The sequence below is a fragment of the Phocoena phocoena genome, chromosome 4, assembly GCF_963924675.1.
Source record: "Phocoena phocoena chromosome 4, mPhoPho1.1, whole genome shotgun sequence".
NCBI classification, from domain to species: domain Eukaryota; kingdom Metazoa; phylum Chordata; class Mammalia; order Artiodactyla; family Phocoenidae; genus Phocoena; species Phocoena phocoena.
The window spans coordinates 109,106,490-109,124,267 of NC_089222.1; positions in this window are offsets into that span (position 1 = coordinate 109,106,490).

Genomic DNA, 17,778 nt, shown 5'->3' on the forward strand with positions numbered 1-17,778 from the left:
GGACTCAAATAATATTCATCTCTTAGAGGGAGACAAGCCATATGAAAATATCAATGTAAATATACACTTTATTATCAAAAAATCTTGCTTAAATCAACAGAACAAAATATACTTAAGGAAGAAACACTGGAGGCATTTCCACTAAAATAATAATTAAGAATTCCCACTATCACTAGTTTAATGTTTATTTTATCTAGAGGTATATGATAAATATAAAATTTCATGGATATGATAGAAAAGCTATGAATACTGGCAAGGAAAAGACAAATTTATGATTTGCAGATAATGCAATTTTATATGTAGAATTTTCTCTTTTTGATGATTTTTTTTAAATATCAAATTTATTATTCTTTTAAAATTTTCATTGGTGTATAGTCGCTTTACAATGTTGTGTTAGCTTCTATTGTAGATCAAAGTGAATCAGTTATACATATACATATATTCCCTCTCTTTTGGATTTCTTTCCCATTTAGGTCACCACAGAGCATTGAGTATAGTTCCCTGTGCTATACAGTAGGTTCTCATTAGTTATCTATTTTATATGTAGTATCAATAGTGTATATACATCAATCCCAATCTCCCAATTCATCCCACCCACCCCCTTTCCCCCTTCATATCCATATGTTTGTTCTCTGTGTCTGTGTCTCTATTTCTCCTTTGTAAATAAGATCATCTATACCAATTTTTTCAGATTCCACATATATGCATTAATATACAATATTTGCTTTTCTCTTTCTGACTTACTTTACCCTGTATGACAGTCTCTATGTCCATCCACGTCTCTATGAATGACCCAGTTTTGTTCCTTTATATGGCTGAGTAATATTCCATTGTATATATGTACCACATCTTCTTTACCCATTCCTCTGTTGATGGACATTTAGGATGTTTCCATGTCCTGGCTATTGTAAATGGTGCTGCAGTGAACATAGGGGTGCATGTGTCTTTTTAAATTATGGTTTTCTCTGGGTAGTGGCATTGCTGGGTATTATGGTAATTCTATTATTAGTTTTTGAAGGAACCTCCATACTGTTCTCCACAGTGGCTGTATCAATTTGCATCCCCACCAACAGTGCAAGAGGGTTCCCTTTTCTCCACACCCTCTCCAGCATTTATTGTTTGTAGATTTTGTGGCCATTCTGACTGGTGTGAGGTGATAACTCATTGTAGTTTTGATTTGCATTTCTCTAATAATTATTGATGTTGAGCATTTTTTTATGTGTTTGTTGGCCATCTGTATGTCTTCTTTGGAGAAATGTCTATATAGATCTTCTGCCCATTTTTGGATTGGTTTGTCTTTTTGATGTTGAGCTGCATGAGCTGTTTGTATATTTTAGAGATTAATCCTTTGTCAGTTGCTTCATTTGCAAGTATTTTTCCCATTCTGAGGGTCGTCTTTTTGTCTTGTTTATGGTTTCCTTTGCTGTACAAAAGCTATTGAGTTTAATTAGGTCCCATTTGTTTATTTTTGTTTTTATTTCCATTTCTCTAGGAGGTGGGTCAAAAAGGATCTTGATGTGATTTATGTCATTGAGTGTTTTTCTTACGTTTTCTTCTTAGAGTTTTACACTCTCTGGCCTTACATTTACATCTTTAATCTATTTTGAGTTTATTTTTGTGTATGGTGTTAGGGAGTGTTCTAATATCATTCTTTTACATGTAGCTGTCCAGTTTTCCCAGCAGTAGTTATTGAAGAGGCTGTCTTTGCCCCACTGTATGTTCTGGCCTCCTTTGTCATAGATTAGGTGAACAGAGGTACATGGGTATATTGTTAATATTTATATTAAAGTTAAATTTATTCTTAAAATTTGGGATTAAATTTGTGGTATAGTGGACATCCTTAAGACTATTTTAAAATTTAGTAATTTTTGGTTCACAGTTATCATTCACATGGAGCATTTGGCAGGTATAAGTGGCTATATGTCTTATTAAACAGTCTTTGGATAAATATGAGATTTAGAACAATTTGTTTTGTTGCTTGTTTGCATGTGTTACACATTTTAGACAGTACTAGAATTCTGCCAATACCTAGGGAAGTATTTCTAGTGCAGCTCCTCATCAGCGTCTGTGGCAACAGAGGGAGCAGATGTTATCATATCTACTTATTCATTTCTTCTATTTAAATCCTAACAGTGTTTTGGGTGTTATTATTAAGCACTTTTGTAGTAACTTTTATTTCACAAAGTCCTCCAGTCACACAAAGGAACTTTTGTTCTTTATGATTGCTTTGTGATATCTGAAATTTTCTGTAAAAAGAATACTTTTGAAACAATAGTAACTTCTAATTATAGTGACATGTATTTAGTAGGATGAAATGAATGAATTGTATGGACCTGACACTAGTTTTTCTCAGTTTTTTTTGGATTAGAATTATACTAATATAAAACATTATGACAGAACCAACCCTTAAACTACTTTATATTGCATTTAGTCCTACCAAGTATTGAGGAATACAAACAACTCTAGTGGTGACTTAGATTTAGATATAATATACATTGTAATATGTAAAGTTTAGAGGTAGTATAGTCAGGGAAAATTTAATATATTTATGTTGACTTATTTCTCTGCCTTATGATTGCTCCATTTCAACATATGAAAAAATAGTCACTTTATTCCTTCTGGTTCATTAAAAATATTGAAAGAGTATCACAGTGAGCTCCATGGTTATGTTGGCAATATTATGTAAAAATTTAATGCAGTATGTCTTGCAATGAAAACAAAATAAGTTATATAAATAAATTAAATAAATCAATATTTTAAATAGCCATAACATATTCAATTGGCTTCATCATAATATATTTAACCAAATCTAAAATATTTGGTTTGCTCTCAAGATTTGGCTTATTAAAATCAATACAATAGCTCACATATTTATTCATATGTACATTTTAAGATTAAAGTCATTAAATTGTAAATTATGAATCAAATTATGTACAGATTTAAAATAATCTTGTTTATTCAAATTGCCTTCCATGTGTGTCACACCAAATTATATTTCTACAGAATTATTTCTACACCAACACTGGAATTTCTAATATTTTATCCTTATCTAATCTAATAACAGAAGAAAAGTTTTATTTATCTCCATTTCTCAAATTACTAATCCACAAATATATTTAAAAATATATATATATTTTTGCAGTATGTGGGCCTCTCACTCTTGTGGCCTCTCCCGTTGCAGAGCACAGGCTCCAGATGCGCAGGCTCAGTGACCATGGCCCACAGGCCCAGCCGCACGGCATGTGGGGTCTTCCCGGACCAGGGCACGAACCTGTGTCCTCTGCATCGGCAGGAGGACTCTCAACCACTGTGCCACCAGGGAAGCCCACTACATACTTTAGATATAATTTCCTCTTGGCTAGAACTTTGTCATTGTAGCTTATCTGGTGATGTGATTTATGCCTACATGCCTGTGAGGATCTGAGCTCCAGGATACCATGTACTTTTCAGTCTATGGTTGCTGTATTTGTTCATTTATAGAAAAAACTGTGCAGTAGAAGCCAAAGTGGGTCACCTGAGTGCCAAATATATAATTCCCCATTCTTATTTTCTTGCAATAGCCCTATGTTCTCATATTGACCAGCGGCGATTACACTTACTGTATGATAACTTTCTTTGACTACTGGTTTACCTGCATAAAAAGCCAAAAGTGACCAGGAAGACTTTCATATGTCTATTGTAATTAGAGTCTAAAATTGCAGTAATCGCAAGTATTATTTCTTTCAAGTGAAACATTCAGTGATAGTGACTGAGACGAATACACTCTTAAGCTTCTAGATCTGTGTATTCTACTTGCTGTGGATAAATGACCATACAATGGCTATTGCTTTAAGCTAGACAGCACATTTTGAAGGATATGACCCATTTTTTCAGAGTGTCATCCCTAAATGGCATTCTCAGCTATATCTTCAATGCTTATTCCATTGCTTTATCTGGCCAGCAACTTTTTGATGTTGTGGTATGTGGTAGGGCCAGTGGATCCTTGGGTCATGTGCTCAAGACTGTGCTTTATTTTCTGTAAAATGAATTCCTCGGTCAAGCGTGATCAATGTGGATCCATATTTTAGAAGTTTATCCCTCTTTTCTCATATCTTATCATTTGAAATTAAGAGAAGCCAACTCTGACTTTCAAATTTCCACCTGGAGAGTTTTCTGCCAAGGTTCACAAGTTAATTGGGCACCTTTATACCTTACATGTTTAGGCAGAATACATTGTTGTCAATTGTTTGTAACTGTATAACTGGTGACCAACTTTACCAACCTGACATAGTAGTTTTCTTGTTGCTTTTTCTGTTTTGTATGTCAATTCTTCCTAAAGTCAAGGTTGTATTTTTAAAGTTCTTTTAAATCAGCACTCTACTTATATGTACTTATTTTGTTTCTGCTTTACAAACCACCTCAAAATTTAGTGACTTCAAAGAGTAACCATTCATTATAACTCATGATTCTGTGGACCTGTGGCTGATCTGGTTGATTTCTTCTGGAACCTCTTATATGTCTATGGTCAGATGGAAGGTCAAAAGATTTCTAAATTATCTAGAATGGCCTTACATATCTGGTAGGTAGCAGGTTTTTGGCTGAGTAACCATGGTTATTCTTCAAGTGACCTCTCATTCTCCAGCAGGCTGATTTAGAGTTGCAATAAATATGAGACAGCAAACGTTCTGATATGCAACTGCTTTTCTAGTTTTTGCTTACATTATACTATACTTGTTGCTATCAAATTGGCCAAAGCATGTCTCACGACCAATAGATATTAAGCGGTGGAGAAATATATTTCACCTCTAGATTGATGACAGAGAAAGCATTTTGTGACCACTTTTGCAATCTATTACAGATACCAGGCTGTTAGCCCAGTGCATAGATGCCTTCCATATCTGCCATGATAACTAATCATTATTAGCCCACTGAGAAAACACTATGATAGTTGAAGACTGATATCTATTGGCTCAATCATCCTGTTCACTTTATTGTTTGTTGTCTCTACTGAAGTCTATGTTCTTTGGTTGGGCATAATACAAATATTCTCACACTTTGTGTCTTCTGTATTCATCCATACACACACCTCTCTGGATTTTCCTGTCTGTGATCTTCCAATCTTGTTACTTCTAGGCACCTAAACAACCAGTTAATTTAGATTCCACTGCCCATGGTTCTACATATGCTTACTCTAGGTTACTTCTCTCTTCACACATGGATAACAAGGTAAATTGCTTAAATTTCTGCCCCTGGGGAAGATCCCTCCATAGCCCTGTCTTTTAGGAGCAGTTGTAAATGGAGATTTAGTGTAGCAGCAGTTCATTTTTTGACATATACCAACATTATATGCTAGATCATCTGTGAACAGGTTAAGGAATTTTCCTCCTATTAATTAGTCAGATGAATACTCCAACCCCCATGAAGCTAGACTATGAACTTAAATACATGAATTGGTGAAGTGATGGTATGCAGGTGGATATTGGCTTATGCACTTTGGACTCCTTTATGCTCAATGTTGAATGGTGTATACTCTGGGATGCCAAAATCCAGAGTTCTACTGGAACTTTTCAGAGGCAATTCTTATAAATTAATATTTCATATGGAATAATTATCTAGTGCATATTTCATGTAGAATATTATTCTAGCGCTATTAAGATCTTCTGGGTCTTATGGGTCTTATGCAAACCCCTTTTTGCTCTAGTTCCCACTCAAAACTAGTAGCCTTCAGTATTACTTGATTAATATATCTGAGATGTATTCCTAGTTGTGGAATGTTTTATTTTAAGAAAATAGTAAACATTGCACTCTTCTCTTTGTCATAAGTAGTGCAGGATATAATATTTTGTCCTTTATTTTGAAGGGGTATTTCACACCACTAGACCCTTGTGAATTTCCTGACATGGCATGTCCCTGAATTTTTGTAAGGTTTACCTTCCATTGTGTGGAGAACAGTAACATTACCAACACATCAAAATAATTTTTGGACTTTAATTTATTGGAGCTGATTTCATGGTAGCATCAATATCATCTATCAATGGGTTGTTACTTGGAACCCTGTGTGCTTCCTGGACCTGGTTGTCTGTTTCCAGGTTAGGAAAGTTTTCAGTCATTATTTCTTCAAATAAATTCTCTACCCCATTTTCTCTCTATAATTTGAATGTTATTCCACTTGATGTTGTCCCATAGGTCCCTTAAGCTATCTTTACTTCTTTTTAATTTTTTTTTTTCTTTTTGCTGCTCTGATTCACTGAGTTCTACTGTCTTGTAGTCCAGGTTGCTGATCCATTCTGCTACACCATGTAGTCTTCTGCTGAACCTCACTAGTTTATTTTTCAGTTCAATTATTGTATTTCTCACCTCTATGATTTTTATTTGGTAGCTTCTTATATTTTCTTTCTCTTTATTGGAATTATCAATCACTGTGGTCATCCATTCCTCTCCTGAGTTCGGTGAGCATCTTTTTGACTACTCCTGTTAAACTCTTTGGTAGATTATTATCTCCATTTCATTAGGACTTTTTCTGATATTTGGTCTTGTTACTTTGTTTGGAACATATTCCTGTTTCCTCATTTTGCTTGACTCTGTGTTTGTTTCTATGTATTTTGTGGACTAGCTATCTCTCCCAATCTTGAAGGAATGTCCTTATTTAGGAGATGAACCTTATTTCAACTTTGTCCTAGCTATTGGATGTCTCTCAAACTTTTGTGAATTTCTAAATTACCTTGGTTTATTTTTGATAGGTCCCAGTAGTTAAGGGACAAGACCTGTCAGTGTTCCAATGGGAGAGATCTCAGCTAGCCCCTATTTCAGGCTGATTGGGAGCCATCTACTCAGGCAATAGCTTTAAATTATGCAATTACATACAGTTCTGTGGGACTGCAGTCATAACTTAGTTGACTTCAGGACCAGGAGATCTGGAGGAGTTTCCTGGGTAACAGTTGAAAAAAATGGGGCTTCAGTATATAAGCTCCTTTCTGGGAGGTACCAGTAAATTGTGGTGAGGCCAAGAGAGAGAATAAGAGTGGTGTCTCCCTGCCTACATTTCCTGAGAGTGCCTCTTTAGCGTCTAGATGTGTGGCAAACCTGAAGCCTGTCCCTCAGATTGAAGCTCCAGGACAAGTAAATTGGCCTTTTTCACAGATAGACTGGGCTTATGTTTCAATCTGCTGTTTGAACAGTGCCCCTGGGTGCGGTGGCCTGCCAGAACTGTCTTTCTGATTGTTATAGTCTCATGGGCGCAGGAGTGCAAAATTTCTGGCCACCAGTGCCAAGTGATTAAGGCACATCTCCTGTGTGTACTATGCCACCCACCAGCTATAGTGAGGTTTTGGGAGAGTTCTGGCAGTAGGGCACATCCACAGCTTTAGGAAGGCAGGGGAAGTGTATTGGAGGTGGGACATGCCCACAGCTTTAGTGAGTCTGTGTCTGTGGGAGCCAACCAGTGTTAGGGAGAGTGCAAAAACGTTACTTGCCAGTGCCTCCATCCCCAAAGAAATTCCTACTCATCCCTGCCCCTCCAGGAGGTGCTTTAGGATTAGCAAGTAAATCTCCTTCACATTTAGTTCAGGCACTTCTCTAATTTCTGCATTTGCACTGGGTCCCAGGACAAGTGATATTGTGCATTAACCCTTCCAAATGAGTATCTCATATCCCCTACCCCCACACCCCACCTATGTCTCCTGGATATAAACCCCCATTGGTTTCCAAAGCTGGACACTTTGGGGCCCTTGTCTCCAGTGCAGATTCCAAGTGTTGGGGTACCTGGTGTGGAGTATGTATAAACCCCTTGCTCCTCAGGGAATAGCTCTGGATCCATGAGATCTCTCCCTGTTGTGGGTCACCATGCTGAGGGTGAAGTTTTTAGCAAGAACACATCTTGCCTATCCGACCCATCTCCATGTGGCCCTTTCATCCCTTTTGTTTAGGACCTGATCAGCTAATTTTCAGTTCTTTATCTGCAGTAATTTTTCCATGTATAGCTGTAGATTTGGTGTGTCCCTGGTAGAAGGTGAGTTCAGGATCTTCCTGTGCTACCATCTTGGACCATCCCCAACTCATTCATTTGACAGATATTTGGTGGTTTCCACTTTGGGATTAGTATGAATAATGCTGTTATGAACATCTGTGTACAAGTTTTCCTGTGTTCAGTTCTCTTGGGTATATACCTAGGAGTAGGATTTCTGGATTGTATGGTAACTCTACGTATAATGTTTGAGGAACAATCATACTGGTTCCACAGCAGGGCACCATTGCTGGGAAGCAATTTATAAGGGTTCCAATTTTCCACACACTTGCTAACATTTGTTATTTTTCCTTCTCCCCTTCCTACTTATCCCCTTAACTCCTCCTTTACCTCCTCTACCTTCTTTTTTCTTCTTCTTCTTTCTCTTCTATCTCCTTCTCCTTTCTTCCTCTTCTTCCTTTTCACGTTTTTCTTCTTTCTCATCTTGCCATCCTGATGACTGCAAAATAGTTTTTGGTTTGCATTTCCTTAATGACTATTATATTAAGCATTGTCTAATGTGCTTATTTTCTGTTTGTATATCTTTTTGGAGAAACACCTAAGTCATTTGCCTATTTTAAAATCCAGTTGTTTATTTTTGTTGTTGTTGAGTTATGAGAGTTCATGATATATTCTGGATACTAGACCCTAATCAGATGTATGATTTGGAAATACCTTCTCTCATTTGTGGATTGATTTCTCAATTTCTTCATAGTGTGTTTTGAGACAAAGAAGTTTAAAATTTTGATGGAATCCAGTTTATCTATTTTTTGTTGATTTGTGTGTGCATGTGTCATATTTAAACAAACATTGACAAAATTTACACGTCATGTTCCCTTTTATGAGTTTTGTAGTAACTTCTATGAGTAAATGTAAACTTTTACATTTAGGTCTTCAATCCATTTTGATTTAGTTTTTGTATATGATATGAGGTAGGGATCCAAATTCATGTTTTTGCTTGTGCATATTCAATTGTCCAAGCACAATTTGCTGAAGACTGTTCTTTCTCTCATTGAATGGTCTTGTGACTCTTGTTAGAAATCAACTGACCATAAATGTATGGGTTTAATTTTAAACTCATAGTTCTAGTCCATTGATTTATATGTCTGTATGTTCTTATGCCAGTACCACACAGTTTTGATTACTATAGTTTTGGAATAAGTTTTGACATTGGGAAGTCTGAGTTCCCCAACTTTGTCCATCTGTTTCAAGATTATTTTTACTTTTCTGGATTGCTTGCAATTCCATATGAATTTTAGGATCATATTTTTATTTCTTCAAAAAAAGGAAGCTGAGATTTTGATTGTATTGCATTGACCCTGTATACTGATTTGATAAGACTTGCTTTTTTGGTGATATTAAGTCTTCCAATTCATGAACATTTGATATATGCTATTTATTTAGGTGACATGTTATTTAGTTTGACAACGTTTTATATTTTTCATCAAGTCTCTTACTATCTGGTTAAATTTCTTCCAAAGTATTTCTTCTTTTTGAAGCTATTTTAAAGGGAATTTTTCCTTAGTTTCATGTTTGTATTGTTCATTGCAAGTGTATAGAAATGCAACTGATTGTTGTATTTTGATCTTGCATTTTGCAACTTTGCTGAAATAAGTTTTTACCTCTAACTTTTTTTTGTGGATTCTTTAGGAAGTCTATATCTATGCCTATGTCTATATCTATATCTAAATCTGTATCATCTATCTATCTAGATTAGATATGGGTAATATGTGAATAGGAATAATTTTGTTTCTTCCTGTCCAATTTGGGTGCCTTTATTTCCTCTTCTAGTCTAATAGACCTGACTAGAATTTCCAGTATGGTACTGAATAGAAGAGGTAAGACTAGACCTCCTTGTCTTGCTCCAGGTATTAGGAGAAAAGCTTTTTCTATCCTTAGTTTATTAAGTTTTATAAAACATAAAATACTGTAGATTCTGTCAAAGTCTTTTTTTCTGTGTCTATTGAAATAATCATGAGGTATTTTTCTTTATGAAAAAATAAAATTCTTATTAATGTGGTGTATTATATTGATTGATTCTCATATATTAAACCATCTTTGCATTCCTGGGATAAATCCCACTTTGGAATTGGTGTAGAATACTTTAAATAGGCTCCTGTATTCGATTTGCCAGTATTTTGTTGAGAATTTTTACAGCCATAGACGTAAAATATACTGGTCTGTAGTTTCCTTATGTTGTTTTTATCTGGCTTTGACATCAGGATAATACTTGCCTCATAAAAAGAATTACAAAGTGTTCTCTCACATTCTATTGTGTATTAGACTTTGAGAAGAATTCACGTTAATTGATCTTTAAAATTTGATAAAAATCACCAGTAAAGTCATCTGGTCCTGGCCTAGTTTTGTGATGTGTTTTTATTACTAATTCTATCTCTTTACTTATAGGTCTATTAAAATTTTCTATTTCTTCTTAAGTCAGTTTTGTTACTTTGTGAGTTTATAGGAATTTGTCTAGAAATACTTTCTTGTAAACCAGGTCTACTAGCAACAAACGCTCTCTGTTTTGTTTATCTGGAAATGTCTTAAATTTTTGTTCATTTTTGGAGGATGATTGTGCCAGATATAGAATTTTTGGTTGATAGTTTTTTTTGTTTTGTTTTTCTTTCAGCTTTTTGAATATGTCACTCCACTGCCTTTGGACCTTCATGGTCTCTGATAATTGAGGTTTATATTATTTAAGATCTCATCTATATGATGAGTGCTATTATCTTGATGCTTTCAAGATTCTCTCTTTGGCTTTGGCTTTTAACAGTTTGATTTAACTGTGTCTCAGTGTGGATTTGTTTTTATCCTACTTGAACTTTTTACAGTTTATGCCCCTTTCTTTCCTTCCTCTCTTTGTGAGACTTCCATTATGTGTATGTTAGTAAACTTCATGTAGTCTCACATGTTTTTTAAGCTTTGTTTATTTTTCTTTATTCTTTGTTGTTTTTGTTGTTATTGTTCATCAAACTGGATAATCTCATATGACTTGTATTCAAATTTACTAATTCTTTCTTCTCCCGGTTCAAATCTTCAAATTAGCTCATCTAGTAAACTTTTCAACACCAGAATTTAATTTTGTTTCTTTTCATTACTCCTTTATTTACCTTTCTATTTGGTGAGATATGATTCTTATTGTTTAGTTCTTTGAAAATATTTTAAATACATGATTTAAAGTTTTTGGTAAGTGCAATATTTGTGCTTCATTAGAACAGATTCTATTGGTTTTTGGGTTTTTATTTTCCCATAGGTTTTGGAGATACATATATATATATATATTTGTTCCTCTGCCTGCCACATATTTTTTGTTGTTGAAAACTGAACAGTTTGGATATTATAATGGGGAAACTCTGGAAATATTATTCCTCCCTTTCTATTGTTTGTTTAAAGACTTTTCTGACCAAACATTTCTAACTTATTTTTGGTCACGTGTGGCCTCTGAAATCTCTGTTCCATTTAGCTTAGTGGTCAGTTAGTGACTGGACTGAGATTTCCTTAAATGTCTGGAACTGAAAATAAAAACTTCTTAGTCTTTCTTTTTTTTTTTACAGATCAAGCCAGTGTATATGTGTGTATTATGGTGTGGCTTTAATATTCAGCTAGGTGGTTTGAAACTCTACCTTATCCTTTATTTCCTACTTTCACAGAAATTGAATATTAGCCAAAGGTGAGAGCTTAGTACCTTCTCATGTCTTCGTTGGGGATATATACAGTCCTGGGCATACACCTAAATTTCTAAATTCCCAATAATATGTTGGAGATTTTCAAAACCTTAACTCTCTAAGGCATCTCTTCCCAGAATTTCCTCTCAAGATTTTGGTTAATCTATTGCTTGCCCCAACTGTTATTCATTGCTCCAGGCAGCAGCCACAAATCATTTGCATATAAAGGTCTACATCAAATATCCCTTAACTAACACTCTCAGCACTTGAAAGGTTTATGCTAGGTGAGACAAAAGCAGGTCCCTTGAGTCTTTCCTTCAGGGAATAACCAGTCAGTCCTAAAATACAACCGTACTCTTTTGTGTGTGAATATGGTCTGTTCCACTCTCTCCAGTATTGGTAGCTGTACTTGAAATGCTAGCTGTTTTCTTCAAGACCACCAATGGGCTGGAGAGGGGGAGATAGGCAAGAATGGATTAAAAGCTCACTGTTTTTACTGAAGTAGAGCTACTTTTTCTTGGTTAAGCATTCCCCCAGTTGTGATTAGCATACAGAGTTCTGAAATAGTCAATTCTGACAGTTTTTGACAGTTTTCTTATTGCTTTTATGAGACAGATTTTTGGAGTTTCTCACTACACCATTCTCACTGATGTCACTCCTCTCTCTTTTATCTTTGAAAGTGGTGAATGTTTACAGAGGACATATTAGGTTGAATTTTCCAGAAACATTGCTTTGTTTCTGATTATTGCTTAAGAAACTTTCCTTGTACACTTATTAGTCTAATTCATTGTGCCTCACTTATGAATGTTAAAGAGTAACTCAGAGAATCCTCAATGTAGGTGCTTTTAATTATTGCATGCAGAACACTTTATTTCAAGAGATTTATTATTTTGAAACTTCTAAATGATAAACCAAGAGCTTTTATGACTAACTCTCTACATAATTTGAAAGCCACTTGTGATGGTTAATTTTTTTGTCAACTTGACTAAATCATGGGGTACCTAGATACTTGGTTAAACATAATTTGGGGGTGTGTCTGTAGCATGTTTCTGGATAAAAGCAGTGTTTGAATTTGTTTACTCAGTAAAGCAGTTGTCCTCCCCAATGTGGGTGTGCTTTATCCCACCTCTTGAGAATCTGAACAGAACAAAAATATAGAGGAAAGAAGAATTTGCCTCTTCTTGCTTGATTGCTTGAGCTGGTATGTCAATCTCTTCCTGCACTCTGTGTTCCCTGTTCTCAGGCCCTCAGATCTATATTGGAATCTATATCATTGGCTCCCCTAGTTCTCAGACCTTCTAATTCAGAATGAATTACACTACTGTCTTGGGGTCTCTACCTCACAGACAGCAAATCATGAGATTTCACCACCTTCATAATTGCATTAGTCAATTCCCTAAAATTAATCCATTCCTATATATATCCTATTAGTCTGCTTCTCTAGAGAAGCCTGACTAGAATACCACATTGTATGGTTTTGTACTTAGTAAGAATATGTTACATATTAAATAAAAATTCATTTAATTTTGCCTTTTAATGGCTAGAATCAATCAAAAATATTTCAAGACTAGTGGCTTCATTTTGTGTTCCCTAAATATAGGTCTTGAGAAAAGGATTAGTTACAAGCATATTGTTTGGAAGGTGATACTAGAAGGGATTTTGAGGGAATGGGCAAGTGCAACAAGAAAGGGAGGAAAGCCAAAGAATGGGATGTATGAGTGAGTCCCTGATGTGGGCAACTGGTGTTCAATCTCACTGGGAGCCTTCTGAGAAACGTTGTGGAACATATCTCAGAATTATAGTGAAGGGGGAGTCAACTGGAGTATATACCCACCAGCCCTCATCACTCAATTTTAGGATTGTCCCTGGTGCATTAATTTCCTGGCATATCTGAGCTACTTGGTGTTCAGGCAGAACACACTCTAAAGGCCAAGTACATTCTCAGAGTGACTGGAAGTTGTCAGCCTATATGGGAACAGCCTGTTGTTAGTAACTTCTGAGATAGAACAAAGGCAAATGGGTGGGGCTAATGACATTGTAAAGCTTTGATATTATAAGAATAGAAGCATTCAATATTACAGGTAAGAAATGATACAAAATAACTTTCCTTTTGAACAATTTTCCCTCAGCGGCATCTAAATAGTTATCTACAAACTTGATGTATCAAGGAAAGTAAAATTATAAGAGACCTTGACAATATAATTAAAGTTAATTTGATTCTGGTTATAAAACTAGTTCAGGAGGTTCTTGCTAGATCAATGCTAAAGTTTACCATGTGGGAAGAGTGAGTACAATTAAACTGGTATTGACACTTCAGTTTAATTACATAACACAAATGCTTCCATCAGATAACACAAAGCTTTCTATTTATGTACAAATAATTCTAACATTTCTATTTGATAAAGAAAGCTTCAAATTACTTTACCAAACTAAAGTTTAAAGAGCTTTAATTGAAAAATTTAAAAAGTGATATTTTATCTTATGGTTAATGCAAAAATATTTAGTTTGGTCACTGGAATAAGAATTATAATCACTGTCATATTCAAAGATTTAAGACAAAATAACACATCTTTTAACAAACAGATGTTAAGTAAATGTAATGCTAAATAAGCTCCTCCAAGATATAATTCTCCTCATAAAGATTAATAAATAACCCCTTGTCCCTTGTCTGGTTTAAAAGTTAATTGCCCAATAAAGTGTACACAAATATTAATTTTGTTAAATTTTCATTTAAATTCTGAAATATTATATACCATCAGTGTCTTTCATCGTTGGTGTATAAGGGACAAATATTTTATAAAATACAGCATTTTCAGTCCCCACTTTGTAAGAAGTCATAGCTGACTTCTATTCTTAATTCCATGTTTGTTTGGTTGTTTTTTTTTTTTTTTGTCTTGTTTTGTTTTTGTCTTGTTTTGTTTTGTTTTACATCTGCCAGCATGTTGGTATCTTTACATTTGGTTGACCCTCATCTACATTCCTTTAGGACCAGAGTCCTTGATCATCTTGCTATTATTGGGACAATGTATTGATCAGAATTACTGAGCAAGGAAGTACAAAGAGACATCCCAAAGAATCCTCTAGGTTGCAAGTATAGTCTTACTTTTCCAATGGTATAATATTAACCTAATCTCCCTTGATTATCAGGATCAATTACTCTGGTCAGTACAGATGCCTTTCTTTGACTTCTGGTTGCTGAAAAGCACAAAATATTCAGGAAAAAAATGTTGGCTCCATGAAGAATGTATTTTTACTCTTGTACATTGATTTTATGCAGTAATCATACAGAGAATTGTAGTAATTATGGTGAGAAGGCTGGGATTTGTGGGGTATGATGCATATAGAAAATATCTGCACAAAATGAATTCCCCAAATCTCTATAGAGATTTATTGATTCTTGGTCTGGTTGTTAAGGTGTGTATGCAAAGAGACTTTGTAAGGCTTTACAGAAAGTAGTCACTTAGTTCTGTGTACTAGACAGAGATTCTGGAGTTGATAAAGAACTGGAAGAAATTGGAGTTCTGACTATACATATTGGAGTGATATCACTGAAGAGACCAGAGATTTAGTTGAGGCCTCACGCCACACTTCAGGAGGAAAAATAAGTAAACCAAGAGCAAGACGTCCTAATCTTGGTACTACTGACATATTAGGCCAGATAATTCTTTGTTTTGCATTTTAGTATGTTTAGCAGTACCCTCGTCCTCTATGTGTTAGATGTCAATAGGACCTCTTCCCGGAGTCATGGTAATAATAAAATGTCTCTATACATAGTGAAATGTCCCCTGGGAGAAAACTGGCTCTGATTGACAATTACTGCCAGAGTAATAGCTATCTTGAGTTGCCTTATGTAATGGGTGAGATTAACAGTGGATTGATACTACAGAAGAAATATAGTAGACTTAAATTTAGGTAAATATCAGAGAGGGAATCTCAGGAGAAATTTTAAAATATTTTTATATGAAAAAAATTATATGAAAATTAAAACACAAATTTATCAAAATTTGTGGGATGCAGTGAAAGCAGTACTTAAAGAAGAAAGGTCTAAAATTACTAATCCAAGGTTCCATTTTAGGAAACTAGAAAAAGAAGTGAAAATTAAATCCAGAGTAAACAGAAGAAAAGAAATATTAAAAATTAGAACAAAGATTAATGAAACTGAAAATGAAATCAATAATGAAAACTTAATAAAATCAAAAGCTGGTTCTGTGAAAATATCAATAAGATCAAAAAGTTTCTACCTAGGCTAGAACTAGGCTAACTAAGAAAAAAAGAGAAAGGACACAGACTAATAATATCAGACATAAAAGAAGAAGTATCAGGCTTCCCTGGTGGCACAGTGGTTGAGAATCTGCCTGCCAATGCAGGGACATGGGTTCGGACCCTGGTCTGGGAGGATCCCACGTGCCACAGAGCAACTTGGCCCGTGAGCCACAGCTACTGAGCCTGTGCGCCTGGAGCCTGTGCTCCACAACGAGAGAGGCCGCGATAGTGAGAGGCCTGCGCACCACGATGAAGAGTGGCTCCTGCTTGCCGCAACTAGAAAAAGCCCTCGTGCAGAAACAAAGACCCAACACAGCCAAAAATACATAAATAAATTAATTAAAATAAATAAATAAAAAAAGAGGGAATATCATTACAGATGTACAGACATTAAAATGATAAGAAAGAATACTATGAACAATTCTATGTCCACAAATTTGATAACCTAGATGAAATGGATCAATTCCTTGAAAGATAAAATATGCTAAAACTCACACAAGAAGAAATAGATGACCTGACTAGGCCTATATCTGTTAAAGAAATTGAAACAATAATAACCTTCAGAGGCCCAGATGAGAGATTGATTTCTCTCATGAACATAAATGCAGAATTTCTCAACAAAATATTATTAAATCAAATCTTAAAAGTATATAAAGAATTATACAACACAACCAAAAGGGATTTATTGCAAGTATGCAAGGCTGATTCAACATTCAAAAATCAATGAATGTCATCAATCATGTCAAGAAACTAAAAAAGAAAAAGCACATGATCATATCAATAGATTCAGGAAAGCATTTGAAAAAAGTCCAATACCCATTTATCATAAAACTCTCAGTAAACTAGGAATAGAGGGGAACTAGCTCAACTTGATAAAGGCTATCTACAAAAAACCTACAGCTAACATCATGCTTAATGGTGAGAAGCTTGAAACTTTCCCATGAAGATCAAATACAAGGCAAGGATGTCCCCCTCACTGCTCCTTTTCAATATACTGGAAATTCTAGCTAATGCAATAAGACAATAAAAGGAAATAAAAAGTATACAGATTGGGAAGGAAGATATAAAACTGTCTTTTCTTGTAAATGACATGATTGTTTATGTAGAAAATCCAAAATAATTGTCAAAAAATCCCCTACTGAAACTAATAAGAAATTATAGCAAGGTTGCAGGAAACAAGGTTAATATTCAGAAGTCAATTGCTTGCTTATATGTCAGCAATTAACAAGTAGAATTTGAAATTAATGACACAATATCATTTATATTAGCAGTGCAAAAATGAAATGCATAGTTATAAATCTAACAAAATATCTAGGATCTATACAAGGAAAACTACAAAACTCTAATAAAAAACACTACACCAACACAAGAACAGAAACACAAAAAACAGAAGGAGGAGGAGGAGGAAGAGGAATTAAGTAAATGGAAAGATATTCCATGTTCATGGATAAGAAGGCTCAATACTCTCACGATGTCAGTTTTTCCCAACTTGATCCATAGATACAATGAAATCCCCATTAAAATCCCAGCAAATTATTTTCAGGATATTGACAAATTGATTCTAAAGTTTATATGGAGAGGCACTAGACCCAGAATCATCAATAAAATATTGAAGGAGAAGAACAAAGTTGGAGGAATGACATTACCTGACATCAAAGTTACTGTAAAGTAAGTCATTAATTACATTGAATTCAAGACATGTGAAGACAAAAAGGCAGACACTTCAAAGGGTATAAAAAAGCAAGATCCAACTATATGTCATTTATAAGAGACTTCTAATTTTAAATATGTTAAGGTTAAGTACTTAAAAGTAAAATGTTCAAAAATGATGTATAATGCAAGTGCAAATTATACAGAAAGAAGGAGGAG